This window comes from Nomascus leucogenys, chromosome 3 (genome assembly GCF_006542625.1).
Source record: "Nomascus leucogenys isolate Asia chromosome 3, Asia_NLE_v1, whole genome shotgun sequence".
In the NCBI taxonomy this organism is placed as follows: Eukaryota; Metazoa; Chordata; class Mammalia; order Primates; family Hylobatidae; genus Nomascus; species Nomascus leucogenys.
In genome coordinates, this window is record NC_044383.1 from 106,169,565 (window position 1) to 106,184,446 (window position 14,882).

The following is a 14,882-nucleotide window of genomic DNA, read 5'->3' on the forward strand; positions in this document are numbered from 1 at the left end:
AAAGAGGCTAGAGGCCCAGAGAATAGATGGAAGCTCATTGATATCAGCACTTGGACATTTGAGGGTGAGGGCCCAGATATGCGATGACAGTGGGATCAAAGTAAATATGTAGATGTGAGAGGGAGTGTGAAGAGTAAGAAGTCATCAGCAAATGACAATTGTTTTCTAAACAGAGATAACCCAGATGGAAAATTTAAACAAAAGAATATATATAGGTGCCATTTAATAAGCATTTGTTATATGACTGAATACATACACACACACACACACACACACACACACACTCCATAGTTTAAGACAAATGAATTAATTTATCCAAGATGGCATTGATAAAATTAGAATAGCAAAGGTTTGAATTCAACTAATTTCAAAGGCCAAATTAGTGCCTCTGTGCTAATCTCTTGTAAGAAGAGTAAGAAAAGATTATACCAAGTGGTGTTATAATTAAGATTTGATGGGCCATAGAGTTGAAATTTAAAAAGTGAGCAATTAAAAATGCTTATTGTGAGATATACATGTAACATAAAAGTCTTCTGCAATAGGAAGTAGATGAAGTCATTTAAACATGACAATTGAACCTTAAGGAATTTTGACAGTAAAAATATATGATATATAATAAGATGTTATATGAGATATAATTAGAATATGATATAAACTGCTATAGTATAAATTAGAGACTACAAGCATAACTAAAAGCCCTTTTCTCCCAACATTTTACTTCTAAGAGCCGTGGCTGCTGAAATTAGACCAACTTTTGACAATAAAATAATGAGTCAAATGAAAAATATAGAAATAACCGCCTGTGACTCACCTTAGTAGACCTGGTGTACCATAGAGGTAAAAGCAAACAATTATGATACAGGTGTCCTACACAGTGAATTTTTTTTCTGTATTAATTGAACAAATAATACCTTGCTAAGATATGTTAGGGACTATATAAATTACTTCATTTACATTATTTTCTGTAGGTGAAGGTGAGTATGTTATACTCATTTTACTCATGAAGAAAGTACAATTTAGAGGTGAACTCATCAAAGATCCACAACCAATTGTCTGCAGAGTTGGAATGGGACTTGGACTTGTGTGAATTTCATGTTTGTTTACTTCACATTTGAAGAAACATTAACCTTTCTCTATACTGCTTTGTGATTTTTTTAAAAATAGTTCTTCAGTGTCATATAAGTATATCTAAAAGTTATTGGTTTTTTCAGACTTCTTACAGTTCCACTTCCTCTGTGAAACTTTTCCTGAGATAAAAGATTCATCTTTCTTACCAAATAGTGATTACTCTCCCTGCAGGTATAAAGCATAAATGCTAATTCATGAGCCTTGTATTTTGTACGTCTTGATTTGCTGTTTAACTACATTTATTCATCGAAGTGGTCTTAAAAAGTAATTCTCAAATGGACATTAGGATGGGTTTTAGACCATTTAAAACCTTTATAATAATGTGCAAGATGAAACAGATATGGCAAAATGGGGTTACATAGTCAGAAACAGCCTCCAGAATTAGAAAATTTGGTTCAATGATGTGATAAGGGATGGAAATTAAAAATAAAGACTTTCACAGATATTATTGTAAATAAAAGTGACACAAACACTGGTAAGTGCAAACATATCTGAACATGGACATATGGACAAAAAAAACAGGAAATATGGACAAAGAACAAGAAGATGAATTCTGTATGGATAAAAGGAGGCTCATATATCTCAGAAAAATAATTAAAAACAAGATGGTTAGAGGAAAAAAAATAACCTGGAAATGATATCATCAAAAATACCTATGGTAATAAAGAAAAACAAATTGGAAATGTGGCTGAAATGTGGTGGCACACAGGAATACTGTTATGGTTTGCACCATCTATGGAAGCATCCCATTACCAAGGAGAAGGGAGCTGTGCATGTTCATAGTTCTGAGAAACGATCTCAATTGGAATCATAAATAATGCTTCTATTTGGAGGAATCTTATTACCAGGAAATTATAGTCAAAATGGAAGAAATATAGAGACGTGCAATAATGGTTGTTAGGAACTGCCAGGATTGCTTCTAGAAGAGATGATTCAAATAATTAAATAGCTTGGTATTTAACTCCTAGCAACTAGGAGTTCACGAGTGTTTATAATCACACGGAGATTGTTAACCCTAAAGAGAGAGACATGTCAATTATTAAGGGCTATAATTAAAAGCAATTTAGTAAGATTAGGAAAGAGAGAATGGAGGCAACACTCATAAGACCCATTCGAATACTGAATGAGGAGTGTGCCTAGGATTACAGCCTAGCTTCTTAGTTTGCAATTATTTTGAGCATTTCTAAACATCTCATGTGTTCTTTTTTCCGCTGTGATTCCCTTTCCTCCTTATAGTTTTTATCTCTCTCGTTTGAACCATAAGTTCTGTGTTCCTTTGTGTCAATACATTTTATGGATCATCTATGGATTCCTGCCCACTTAAAAACACTGGTTTTTAAAATTTATGTGGCAGCCTTGAGCTAGCATTCATTTTGCAAGCACTGAAAGCAATCTTTTCCTCACAAATTTACCTTTCTTTAATCCATGGGTATGTTATATTTTCAGGTGCTATGTAATATATTTCTGTTACCAGAATTTCTCAGTGTTCTAATAAAAGGTATAGAAAAGGTATGACTATCAGTAACTCATTTAAAATGATTTATCACAGCATTGTGATTCAATTAAATGTTTCCTGGCAAACAAGTTTTCCTTGATGTGAACTTTAAATGAGCTTGGCTTTGAGTTATGTATACAGTGAAAGCAGCAAAATATGAGTCATAGAAGAATGTAAATTGGGGGACAATATTTTTATATTGTGAAATAGCTCCTTTCTTTAAAAGAGTGACATCACTTCTTTAAAGTTCTGTCATTTAAGTTTTATCAAGAAGTAAGTATAAGAAGAAAAAATGGAGAGATCTTTGGAAAAACAAATGCCATCTGTCCTCAGTGTTACAGAAATAGGTCTCAAAAGCAGATGAAAATGTGAGCAGTCTACACATCAGAGCTCAAGGAAGGCCAAAGTACTTTTACTGATGCCTGTGTTCATAGCTCTTAAAACCCCTTAGAAGGAATGTTCTCTTAATTAAGAATAAAAATATTCTGTGTTCTTTACAAAGTCTGATATTATTTCCAGGATGTCTGAACGATGGTGTAGGAAAATCCATCCTACAGCTACAACAGAGAAATATATTTTAATTACTCTTATGCTTTGGAAAAAATATTAAATTTTTATCTTGGGAAATTATTTCTCTTTCCTCTTTTCTTCATCCTTTCTCTCTCTTTCCCTTTCTGTGTCAATGAACACTACAAGGTGCGAGATATTAAGTTGTTTATGGCCAATTGAAATATTGCAGCCTATAAGAGTCATAAGAAAGGGGAAGGATTGGCCTTTCTTTGGTTCAGATGATGAGCCTGACACACATATGGTGCTCATGGCCTCTTCTGCGATTGGAAACAAACACTGTGTTTAATTCCTTGTTCCAGAGCTTCCTTTTGTTGCTTGTAGTAAGCACTGTAGAGATTTACCCTTTGTGTTTGGTATAAACACAAAGGGTAAATCTCAAGAGAGTATTGTGCACCTCAAAGTCCTCTAGAGTCTGATTGTAGGGTAATATACAAAATGACAACCAATTGTTCCTGGTTTTACGGAAAAATTTCTTCTGTAACCTGTACAGATACTTCTTATCTCTAGATTCCAGTCCACTTTTCAAAAGAAACAAGTAGGTTGAACATGTGCCTTGAGACCTTTGCTCAGCATTGCTTAGTAAGAAAGCCGATAATTGTTGCTCACCTCTGACTTACCACTTTTAGTGTAAAATATGAGAAACACATTAGAAGCCTGAAAATATAGCTCTTGACCTACCTTTATTATTTTGCCAGGGCTGTGATGCTGGGAAAGAAGAAAGGAATTAAAAGGAGCCCATTATATTACATGTGTGCCATGATTGCATATCTTTCTTAGTGAATCTCTAAGTAAAATGGAAATCTGGATTGAATAACAGCAGTAATAGAAAAAAAAAAAAGAGGAACAATTCCCAACAGTGTACTATATTAAGGTGCTGACCCAGGACTTAGAAGCCAAAAAAGTGTCAGTTCCCAGTCCTACTCTTTTGTAAAACCAAGTTTAATATATACATTTGTTCATCATACATACACACATAAGTGTATATATGTGCACACTTGCATATGTATATTTATATTACATAATGAATTATATACAGTTTATTTAAAAATTGACAATTGTAGAAAAACCAGAAAGTTAGAAAAATGAATAGTATTGCTATAACTGAGAGACAATGGGAAAATTACTGTTAGTATCTTTCTGTTTATTTTTCAGGCTTTTATTTATTGTAGTTGTTATCATCCCATATTTTATATCTTGTTTCTTATTTAAAATTTAAAATTATAACAACCATTTCATGTGCCTCTATAAACTCTTTACAGGCATCATTTAAATATATCCTAAGAGTTCACAAAGTAGGTAATTTCATAGTTTATTTAACTATTTTTGTTTAACCATTTCCCATATTTGGGGCATTTAATTTTTCTCTCTCTTTTCCTAGTTCTCTTTTATCTAAAATTGTTTTTTGCTTTGCCCCCTTCCTTTTCTTTCTCTATTCTTTTTTCTTCTCATTTTAATAGGAACTCTGTATCAAAACTGAGATGTGGCTGGAGCTTTAAGATAGGTGACATTCCTTACTTAAGGGGAATATTTATATCCACTAATTTTCAATTTTGAGGGACCTCATAAAGCGTAGAAACCCATGATGGCAACAACATCCCTCCAAAAAAAAAAACCACCCTTGAATCATGTTTATAAATGTATATATGTATATGCGTATGTGCATGCCTGTTTGTGTGTGAGTATGCATGTGTATTTGTGTGTGCATGTGTGTGTTTATGTTTTTGTTGTGTAGATCTGTATGTGTGTGCAAGTGTGTATCTATGAATACATCTGTGATTTGTGTGATAGATTGGAGGCGTGGGGATGTCTAAAGCATGCTCAACAAACTAGGCTTGAAAATGAAATGAGTATCTCTATCAAACTGAATGTCTAATATGTATTTGCAATTCAGCTGCCTCAGCAACATGGCCTCATGGTTTTTGGATTTAATGGGACAGCTGGTGTCAACAACTTTTTTAATACAGATGCTCTGTGATCTGTGTGCTTTGAAGGAAAGGAGAGGAAGTGCTGTGTGTTTCAACTGAAGGACTCTATTGGTAATTCTTTGATATCCAGGTAATACTCTCAAAATCTGCCGTGTAACTCCACATTGACATTAGTTTCCTGGCTTCAAGAGGGGACTGAGAAGGAGCTGCAGTATTACTGGTGAGCACTGGTGATGGAAAAAGTGCAGGGCCCACAGCTCAGGACAAGGGAGGCCAGCCAAGCAATAAAGGCAGAGAAAAGCCTCACAGTGACAACTCTGAGTGATCGGGAGGCAAATGCAAGCTCTACTTTTGTACATAAACAAGTATTTTTGAAGAGCCCAGAGCTAGCATGGTTTAGGTATTTGGATTGAAATGTCAATATTAATGGGACTTCATTGATAGATTTGAGGAGTATTGGGTCACCTGACTAAAACCACAGTGATCAGTCTTTGTTTATAATGGTCCCCCTGCACAATATTTCTTACTGTTTTCTTAAAGATAGATCCCCAGATGATGAGTTACCCAGTTTTTCAGTTTGGGTTTGCCACCAAACAAACCCTAAGGCAAGTATTTGTGTGCAAGGAGTTTATCTGGAAGATCCCAGCATGCCCAAGCGAGGAATTGGAAAAACTGAGATGGAGAAAAAAGAAAAACCAATGAAAGGTGTTTTAATAAGTAGGTTACTCCCGTGGGCAACAGGGACCGAATCCCACTAGGGACACTTTGAGAAACCATATGCAACACACTCTGAATCAGTCTACAAAGATTGGCAAGCTGAGGCATTGATACATTTGTTAGGATCTCCTTTCTTTGGAGGTTGCTCCAGGTTTATTAACTCCAGAAAATGGTTACTTGTGGCTGAGCAGAATGATAAGAGAGGTGATACATTTGAGATGTAAACTTGTCAGAGGGCTGAAAATTCTATGTGACCATTACCAAAGCACACAAATGGGATGAGGGGTAAGGGATGGAGCATTGGAAGCATCAGCTGCACTGAGTTCACCACGTCTATATTTCAGTATACAGTTCTTGTGAATATGTGCCATATATTTAGGATTGTTATTCTTTTGCTTTCTTTCATCTAGGAATCACAAGGTATCTAGATATATAAGATAAACTATACCTCTAAAGCTTTTTTCAATCTCTGTGTCACAGTTCTGTTAAGCAACCAAAGCACATAGGCCATTCTATGTTGAAGGTCTGCTGGAATGTGTATTTCTCCTTGGAAAGAATAAATATTGAGGCACAAAGAGGCTTGAAATGTGGAAGAGGAATGTGCTACCATAGCAGCTTCTCTCTGAGGGTGGCCTAAATTGACTTGGCACTTTGGCTCATAGCTTTGAAAATTCCCTTTATTTCTACCCCAAATTCAAGTTGTCTGATGTCAGTACCCATTTATTTATATAGCATTTTGTTTTCACTTTCCAATTCTCCCTCTTTCTACTTGTAATAAATCAACCTAGAAATATTTTTGACCTTTCCTGTCTCCTATCATTATTCTTTTAGTTAAGAATTTTGAAAAAAAAAAATGAAAGAAAGAAAAAAAATAGTAGTTTACCCTTCCTCACCAAGCAGTCACACCTCAGCACATAAAAATCTGGCTTCCACTTCCACCACTTCCCAAGGAATGTTCTCATCATATTCAATAAACTCATAAAGCCAAGTTTAATCAGCACTTTTTTTTTTCTGTTTGGAATTACTGATTGCTCTTCTGAGATCAAGACTGTTGTATGCTACATAATGAACATTCTCTGTACAATATGTAGTGCTCAAATTAAAAGCTAAGTTTATCATCTCCTGAACTATCCATACCTCCTTATCCTGCCCCAAATTTGTCCTTTGTATTAGATGTTTTATCTTGGTGACTAGCATCACCATCTACCTACAACCTAAGTCAAAAAGTCGGAGTCATTTCAGACAATTATCCGTCAGTTATTTTCTCCTTTCAAGGCTACACAGTAAATCATGAAACACTATTTCTTTGACACTGGACCTATTTAATCTTGGAAATTTCTGGTTTCCTTCAAGTTCTTCTTGAACTTTTCCTGGCATTTCCAGTGAGCGTCTCATATTTATTTCAAGAACTCGACACTCCTTTGAGATCAATCTGTTATTAGCTGCTTATTCCCCCCAGTGCAATTGAGGTTTAATAGATAAATGAAAATTATATATATTTACATGGTATAAAATGATGTTTTGATTTACATTGTTAAATGATTACCACAAGCTAACTGAGATATCCATCATCTCAGGTAGTTACCATTTTTTTTTTTTTTTTTTTTTTTTTTTGTGCTGAGAACATTTAAGATCTACTCCCTTAGGAAATTCCAAGTATACAATGCAGTGTTATTAAGTACAGTCACTATGATTTATATTACATCTCTAGCACTAACTCATCCTGAAAAACTGAAACTTTGTACCCTTTGACCAACATTTCTCCAATCTGCACGCCCACTAGCCCCTGGCAAGCACCATTCTTCTCTCTGCTTTTATGAATTTGATTTTTAGATTCCACGTATCAGTGGGATCATGTGATGTTTGTCTTTTTGTGCCTGGCTTATTTCTCTTAGCATAAGGTCCTCCAGATTTATCCATATTGTTGCAAATGAAAAGATTTATTCTATCTTTAAGGCTGAATAATATTGTTATCCAAATTCATCTGTCAATGGACACAGGTTGATTTCATATTTTTACTATTGTGAAGAATGCTACAATGCACATGGGAGTGCAGATATCTCTTCAATATGCCAATGTTATTTTCTTTGGATATATACTTAAAAATGGGATTACTGGATCGCACCATAGCTCTATTTTAATTTTTTTTGAAGAACCCACATACTGTTTCCCATAATGGTTGTATCAATTTACCTTAGCACTAATAGTTATGCTAGTGCCCCCTTTTCTTCACTTCCTTGCCAACAGTTATTGTTCATCTTTTTGATAGTAGTCATTTTAACAGGTGTAAGTTGATAACTCATTGTGCTTTGGATTTGCATTCCATGCTGATTAGTAATGTTAGCATTTTTTTCCATATATCTGTTGACTATTCTGTATAATGTCTTTTGAGAAGTATCTATTTAGGTCCTTTGCCCATTTAAAAAATTGGGTTATCTGTTTTATTGCTGTTGAGTTGAGCTTCTTAATATATTTTAGATGTTAACAACTTGCAAATATTTTTCCCATTCTATAGGCCATTTTTTTTCACTCTATTGTCTCCTTTACCATGCAAAAGCTTTTTAGTTTGATGCTATCCTGTTTGCCTATTTTTGCTTATGTTGCCTGTGTTTTTGAAGTCAAATTAAAAAAAATCATTGCACATATTAAATAACATAGTTTCTCACTCTGTTTTCTTTTTAGCAGATTTATAGTTTCAGGTCTTTGATTCATTTTATGTTGATATTTGCATATAGTGTGAGATAACGATTCAAATTCATTCTTCCAAGGGTCAATATCCGGTTTTCCCAAGAACACTTATAGAAGATACTATCCTTTTTGCATTGTATATCCTTGGTAACTTTGTTGAAGATAAATTTACCATAAATGTATGGACTTATTTCTGGGTTCTATTTTGTTTCATTGGTCTGTAGGTCTGTTTTTATGCCAATACCATACTTTTTTGATCACTAAACTTTGTAGGATAGTTTGAAATCAAGTAGTGTGGTGCACTCAGCTATGTTCTACTTGCTCAAGATTGCATTTGGGATCTTTTATGGTTCTATATAAGTTTTAGAATCATTTTTCTATTTCTGTGAATAAAGGCACTGGAATTTATGTAGGGATTACACTGACTGGGCTTAGTATCATTGGATAAGGAGTTAACATCTAAAATATATTAAGAAACTCAATAGCAAAAAAAAAAAAAAAAAAAAAAACAACAATTTTTTAAAATGGAGAAAGGACCTAAATAGACACATCTCAAAAGACATTATATAGAATAGCCAACAGACATATGAAAAAATGCTTAACATCACTTTGGTATGGAATGCAATTAGAAATTACAATGACTTATCACCTCACACGTGTTAGAATGACTAGTATCAAAAAGATGAAAGATAATTGTTGGCAAGGAAGTGAAGAAAAGTGAACACTGGCAAACTATTGGTGATAATGTAAATTGTTGCAACCATTATGGGAAATAGTATGCAGATTCTGGAAAACATTAGAATAGAGCTATGATATGATCCAGTAGTAGTGTCTTAATATCTTAGTAGTATGGGCTTATAAAACCCCTTTTAAGGTTTCCTATAAGGCAGATCTAGGGGTAATAAACTATCTCAGGTTTTGTTTACCTGGAAAAGTCCTTATTTCTTGTGTATTTCTGAAAAACAGACTCACTGGGTATAAATTTTTACTGGCCACTTTTTTTCTTTCAGCACTTTGGATATATTATCCCACTCTCTCCTGGTGTACAATGTTTCTGCTGAGTTCCCTTTTATGTGATGAATTGATTTTCTCTTGTTGCTTTTAAAATTATTTTTCTTTGATTTCCAATAATTTTTTTACAATGTTTTTTTGATAAAGATCTTTGCACATTCAATCTATTTGGGGTTCTTTGGGCTTCATGGATCTAGAAGTTCAGTTTCCTCTCTAGATTTGGGAAGCTGACATTATGTCTTTAAGTAAGCTCTCTGTCCCTTTCTCCTTCACTGTTCCTTATGAAATTTCTATAATCCATATACTAGTTTTCTTGATGGTGTCTCAAAGCTGTAGACTTTCTTCAATGTTTTTCACTCATTTTTCTTTTTGTTCCTCTGACTGGGTACATTAAACGACCTGTATTTGAGCTTGCTGATTGTTTCTTCCTTTTAATTGAATCCGCTGTTGAAGCCCTCTATGGAATTTTTCAGTGCTGTCAATGTGTTCTTTAGCTCCAGAATTTCTGTTATGTTCTTTTTTATGGTTTCTATTTCTTTTTTGAACTTCTTATTTGTTCATTTATTTATTTCCTGATTTCATTTAATTGTCTGTCTTTTGTAGCTCACTGAGAAAATAATTTTGAATTCTTTGGCAGGCAATTTGTAGATCTTCATTTCTTTAGCATTGGTTATTGATGCTTTATTTTGTTCCTGTAGTGGTGTCATATTTCCCTGATTATTTTTGACCCTTGAATTGCCCTTTTGAAGTAGACACCTCTTCCAGTCTTTACATACTGGCTTTAATGGGAAAAGCACTTCAGCACTCAATCTGCTTAGATATTCTAGGCAAGGCATCCAGTGTAGTCCTCGGGTCAGTTGTTCGTGTGTGTGGGTCTGTAAGAGCAGGCCTGAAGCCTGGGTCCACATGGGCCAACCTGACACATAGGTGGGCTTTTAACCCCAGTCTAGGGCTGCCAGCCTGGGGTTGGGGTGACCCTGGATTCTGGGTCTTTGGAAATGGATCTGGTCCTGAGTCTGTGGCAGCTGACCTGGCCCTGGCATTCAATGGGGTGGGCCTGGCATCTGGGTCAATGGGGGAACATGTGGATCCTAGGTCCATGGGGTGGGCTAGAGCCTGGTTCCATTTGAGCTCGCCTTATCCTGTGGTTGGCTTAAAGGCTGGGCTTGTGTGTTGGCCTGATGCTAGGGCAGGCCTAGATTCTGTTTCCACAGGGGCCAGCCTGGAACCTGGGGCCACAGAGGCCAGCCTTGCACCAGGATTCACTGGGGCGAGTCTGGTGCTAGGGTCTGAGGCAAAGTTGTCTGCTCACTCTACTCCCTCCTTCCCCCTACAGAGTGTATCTCTCCTCCCTCTCTGTTTCCCAGGCTTAGGGGAGGAGTGACACAGGTAATGAAAAGCTGTCCTTGCTACCTTCTTCAATTCTTCGTTTTTAAAAATTTCTGTCCTCCACCCAGATGCTGTAATTTCTCACCTGGATTCCTTAGCTCTTATAAAAGCATTTTTGCGCATGAATAGTTGTTTTAAATTGATGTTTCCAAGAGAGGATAAGAGCTAAAAACTTCTGTTACATTGTTGCCTTAGTATGTTTTGAGCTGTTATAGCAGAATACCACAGACTGGATGATTTATAATAAACAGAAATTTTTTTGGCCCACAGTTCTGGAGGTCAGTAAGTCCAATATCAAGGTGCCAGCATCAGGTGAGTGCATTCTTGCTCCATCATAATGTGGCATAAAGCATCATGACAAAAGGGCAAAGTGAGAGTGAGAGAGAGAGATAAAAGGGGACTGAATTCGTTCTTTTATAAGAAAGCCATTCTCATGATAACAAATCCACTCCATGCAATAACAGCATTAATCCACTTATGAGGGCCAAGCCTCATGGCCTGATCACCTCTTAAAGGTACTACCTCTTAATACTGTTACAAATGGCAATTAAATTTCAAGTGAGTTTGGGAGAGGACAAACATTTAAACCATAGTGGCTATCTTGCTGATGTCAGCTAGTGTCTTTTCCTTATATCTTCGATTGCTTCTGACATTAATAGTAAATTATGCCAGCAATATCATATTACAGAAGTCCCCCAGAGCCACTACTACTGCCTTATAAAAATGTTGCTACTACTTCTGATGTTCATGTTATTTGCATTAAGGTGGTGGAAACCCAAAACAAAATGTACTAAGAATGCTGGTGCTTGGTGTCTAGGACACTAGAGATACCATGACTCCTAGTGTTGCTGTTAAAGTTCATTATTGCCACTGCATGCCTGATGATTGCTGTATAAGCAAAGTCTTTCAAGTTATTAATTCTCTTTAAAATGTTTCCTGATTATTTATTTAATTAGACCTTTGACAGACTTAGGGGAGCCTATCTTTCAAATAAGCCCAGATACCGCTGAATCCTAGGACAAACAGAACTTAGGCTTAAGGTCGAACTTCTGCTACATTCTTTTCCAGTAAAATACTTGAAATTTCTTTACATGCCATACCTGAGAATCCCAGCTTGGAATAATAGAAATATAAAAGTTTTTTTACTTGGGCCACTCCACCATTTCTTCTGGGACAGACTCTCAGACACAGGGACAGGCTACAGATGTGGCACCTTCTGGTACACTAGGGAAGTAGAAGGAAATCAATGCCCTGACAGTATTTCATGTACCTCCCACAACTGGTAATGACAGGTTATTTTCAGGGGAGAGTTTTGACTTACATCACCTATACCTCTTATAGCCAGCAGTGAGACATCCACTCACCACTGAGAACTTACTTGAAGAAGTAGCATGTGCAGAAGATACCATCCATGTCTTGCATCCTATACATATGGGATGACTTAGCTGCTCAGGCTAGGCTGTCGATCATTATTTTCCAATCATTTTACGCACCAGTCTGTGCTAGGTATCCTGAGAGATCAGACACAGTTTTAGAGCCTAAATGAACTTTTCTCCTCACCTTTATACTCACCAATTGGTCCAGGCATGAGGAGATTACAGTTCCTAGTGATTATTCTGTGGGATTCACTTTGTAATATGTTACACTAACTAATTGGACAGAGCCCAAATGATCTTCCTCTAGCTGGGGAATAACTGTCTATTACTGATGTTGATAATCTTCTGCCATCTCCCACAGGCATTATGACCAGCACACTTCCTGTGAATTTGTACCACCACCCCTTATCTCATCTATGCTTCTGCTCACAGCACTGCGCTGGAGCCAGGGGATGGATACCTGGCACTTGTATGTCCTATGAAGAAAGAGAGGAGGATACACTGCTTCACTATGTATCCTTAAGGGATAGACCAGAGGAAAAGTTAAGTAATAGATAAACAATCAATAATAGATACCCAATTGGTTTCCCAATCAATTATTACTTACTGTGTTGGATTTGTTCACTTTCAGCCATAGTTACACCTTGAATTTCTGTATTTCCAAAGTGAGCTCCTTTTTTCTAAGGAATTTCCTCAATTTTTTCATGTAAGTAGGCTTCTGAAGAGTCTATTTCACTAATTTTTGTGATATATTTAATCATTCCAGGACTACAAAATTTAAGCTGAATTTAAATTATTCATAATATAACAATCTCTCTCCCTCTGTCTTTCTGTCTATATCTTTCATTACATATATATGTAATAAAATATTTTCATTATATATCTGTATATCTTTTATGGAAATCTTTTCATTATATATTTCATATATATTCATGTATCTTTCATACATTATATATTCACATATATATATTTTATATATTATATATTCATATATATGTTTCATATATTATACATATTCATATATATCTTTCATATTTATATATATATATTTTTTTTTATTACATTTCTAGTTTCACTCCTCAAGTCCTCAAGGTCAGATACTAATTCCTAGAGCATGGTGATGAAATTCCAGGCTAGATAGACCTAAGTTCAAATCATAGTTCAGCTGCTTACTAATTATGTGGGCCTTGACAAGTTATCTTTTTAAAGTTGAATAATATTTAAAGTAAAAATAAGAACGTGACCTGACTTGTAGGGTGATAGTGGAACTGAGCAAGCTAAGGCATATAAAATCATTAAGAATAGAATCCAGCATATAATGTGTGCTTCATAAATGTTAGTTACTGTGATTGTTGTTATTTTTGCCTGGATTATAGCAGAATTATCTTAACCGGTCTCCTAATGTTTATTTGGAGCTCTTCTAGTTCATTCTCCACACTGCTGTCAGAGTAATCTTTCCAAAAATTAACTGTGATTGTGCCATTCCTCTGCTTAAAACCAATTGATTTTCATAGTTTTTATCGTAATATTTAGATGCCTTAGCCTGACATGCAGGCCCATTGTAATCTCTTGCTGCCTCTTTAGTTTTGTCTCCTACTGGTCTTTCCCAAATTTTCATTGCTCTTAGCATAAACAAATACTTAAATTTTTCTGAAAGCAGCATGCCCTTTTGTTTCTCCTGGATGTTGTGTATATTAATTCCTATTCATAAAACACCTTTGTCCTCACTTTCCTCTGTTTAATTTCTACTTATTTTTCAAAACCCTGTAAAAGTATCACAGCTCCTAAGAAATCCTCTAATTCCCTGAATTTGACTGAGGGGACCTCATTCTCTGCTTTGCTAGGCACTTGTCCACAGTCTATCTTAACACTTTTCATATGGTGCAATTATCTCTTTCCTATCCGTGGACCCTTTTGTATTGAAAGTTCTCCAAGGACAAACAGCATGTGTTATCTTATGTCTTCAATGCTTATAAGCTGCCTTGGAAACAATAGGTACATGTTTGCTGAATAAATGCCTGGTAGAAGTGAGTGTATGAATGGATAACAAAGTATGAGTGGGAAGAGAGGCACAGTGATATACAAAGGAAGGCCAAAAGCTTTCCCTTCCTAGTTGAATTCCATTTTGCACTGCTAGGAGGGTGATGTCAAAGTTGGAGAAAAGCTCTTGTCAGGGCTTTTCTAGGATCTTGGGAAGTGTATGAGAAAAGCAGTTTTGGATTCTCAGACATTGCTGGGATAGGTTTATATTTGGGTTGAGCTGTGGAAAGTATTTAATGGTCTGAAATTGCCCTTTCCTCAGGCTATGGTAAGTAGCTGGGTTACTTATTTGTACTCAAGAACTCCTTAGAACAAATCTCAAATATCTAATATGTTGACATTTCTGTAATTTTATTTCATTCTGTAAGCTTTGTGGGGTCATAGATTCTCTCTCTTTTTTGTCCCTATGGCAAATAAATGACTATGATGGCCTAATACATTTTTATTTATAAAATGATAGCCACATGACATAATATAGTGGTAGTGAAGAAAAACGTGGCTAAAATCTGAACTAAATTTTTTGAAAAGAAACTTTGTTTTTAT

At 35.6% G+C, this 14,882-nt stretch overlaps 1 long non-coding RNA gene across 1 annotated transcript in view; it reads left to right on the forward strand.

Annotated features, from left to right (window-relative positions):
• The window catches only part of LOC115832425, a 296,527-nt gene extending 283,348 nt beyond the window's left edge, over positions 1 to 13,179 (forward strand). Inside the window, exons 3-4 of the long non-coding RNA XR_004027922.1 lie at positions 11,194 to 11,235; positions 12,661 to 13,179. This is a non-coding gene — a long non-coding RNA (uncharacterized LOC115832425). The remainder of the gene's footprint in view (positions 1 to 11,193; positions 11,236 to 12,660) is intronic.
• Positions 13,180 to 14,882: the final 1,703 nt, after the last annotated feature.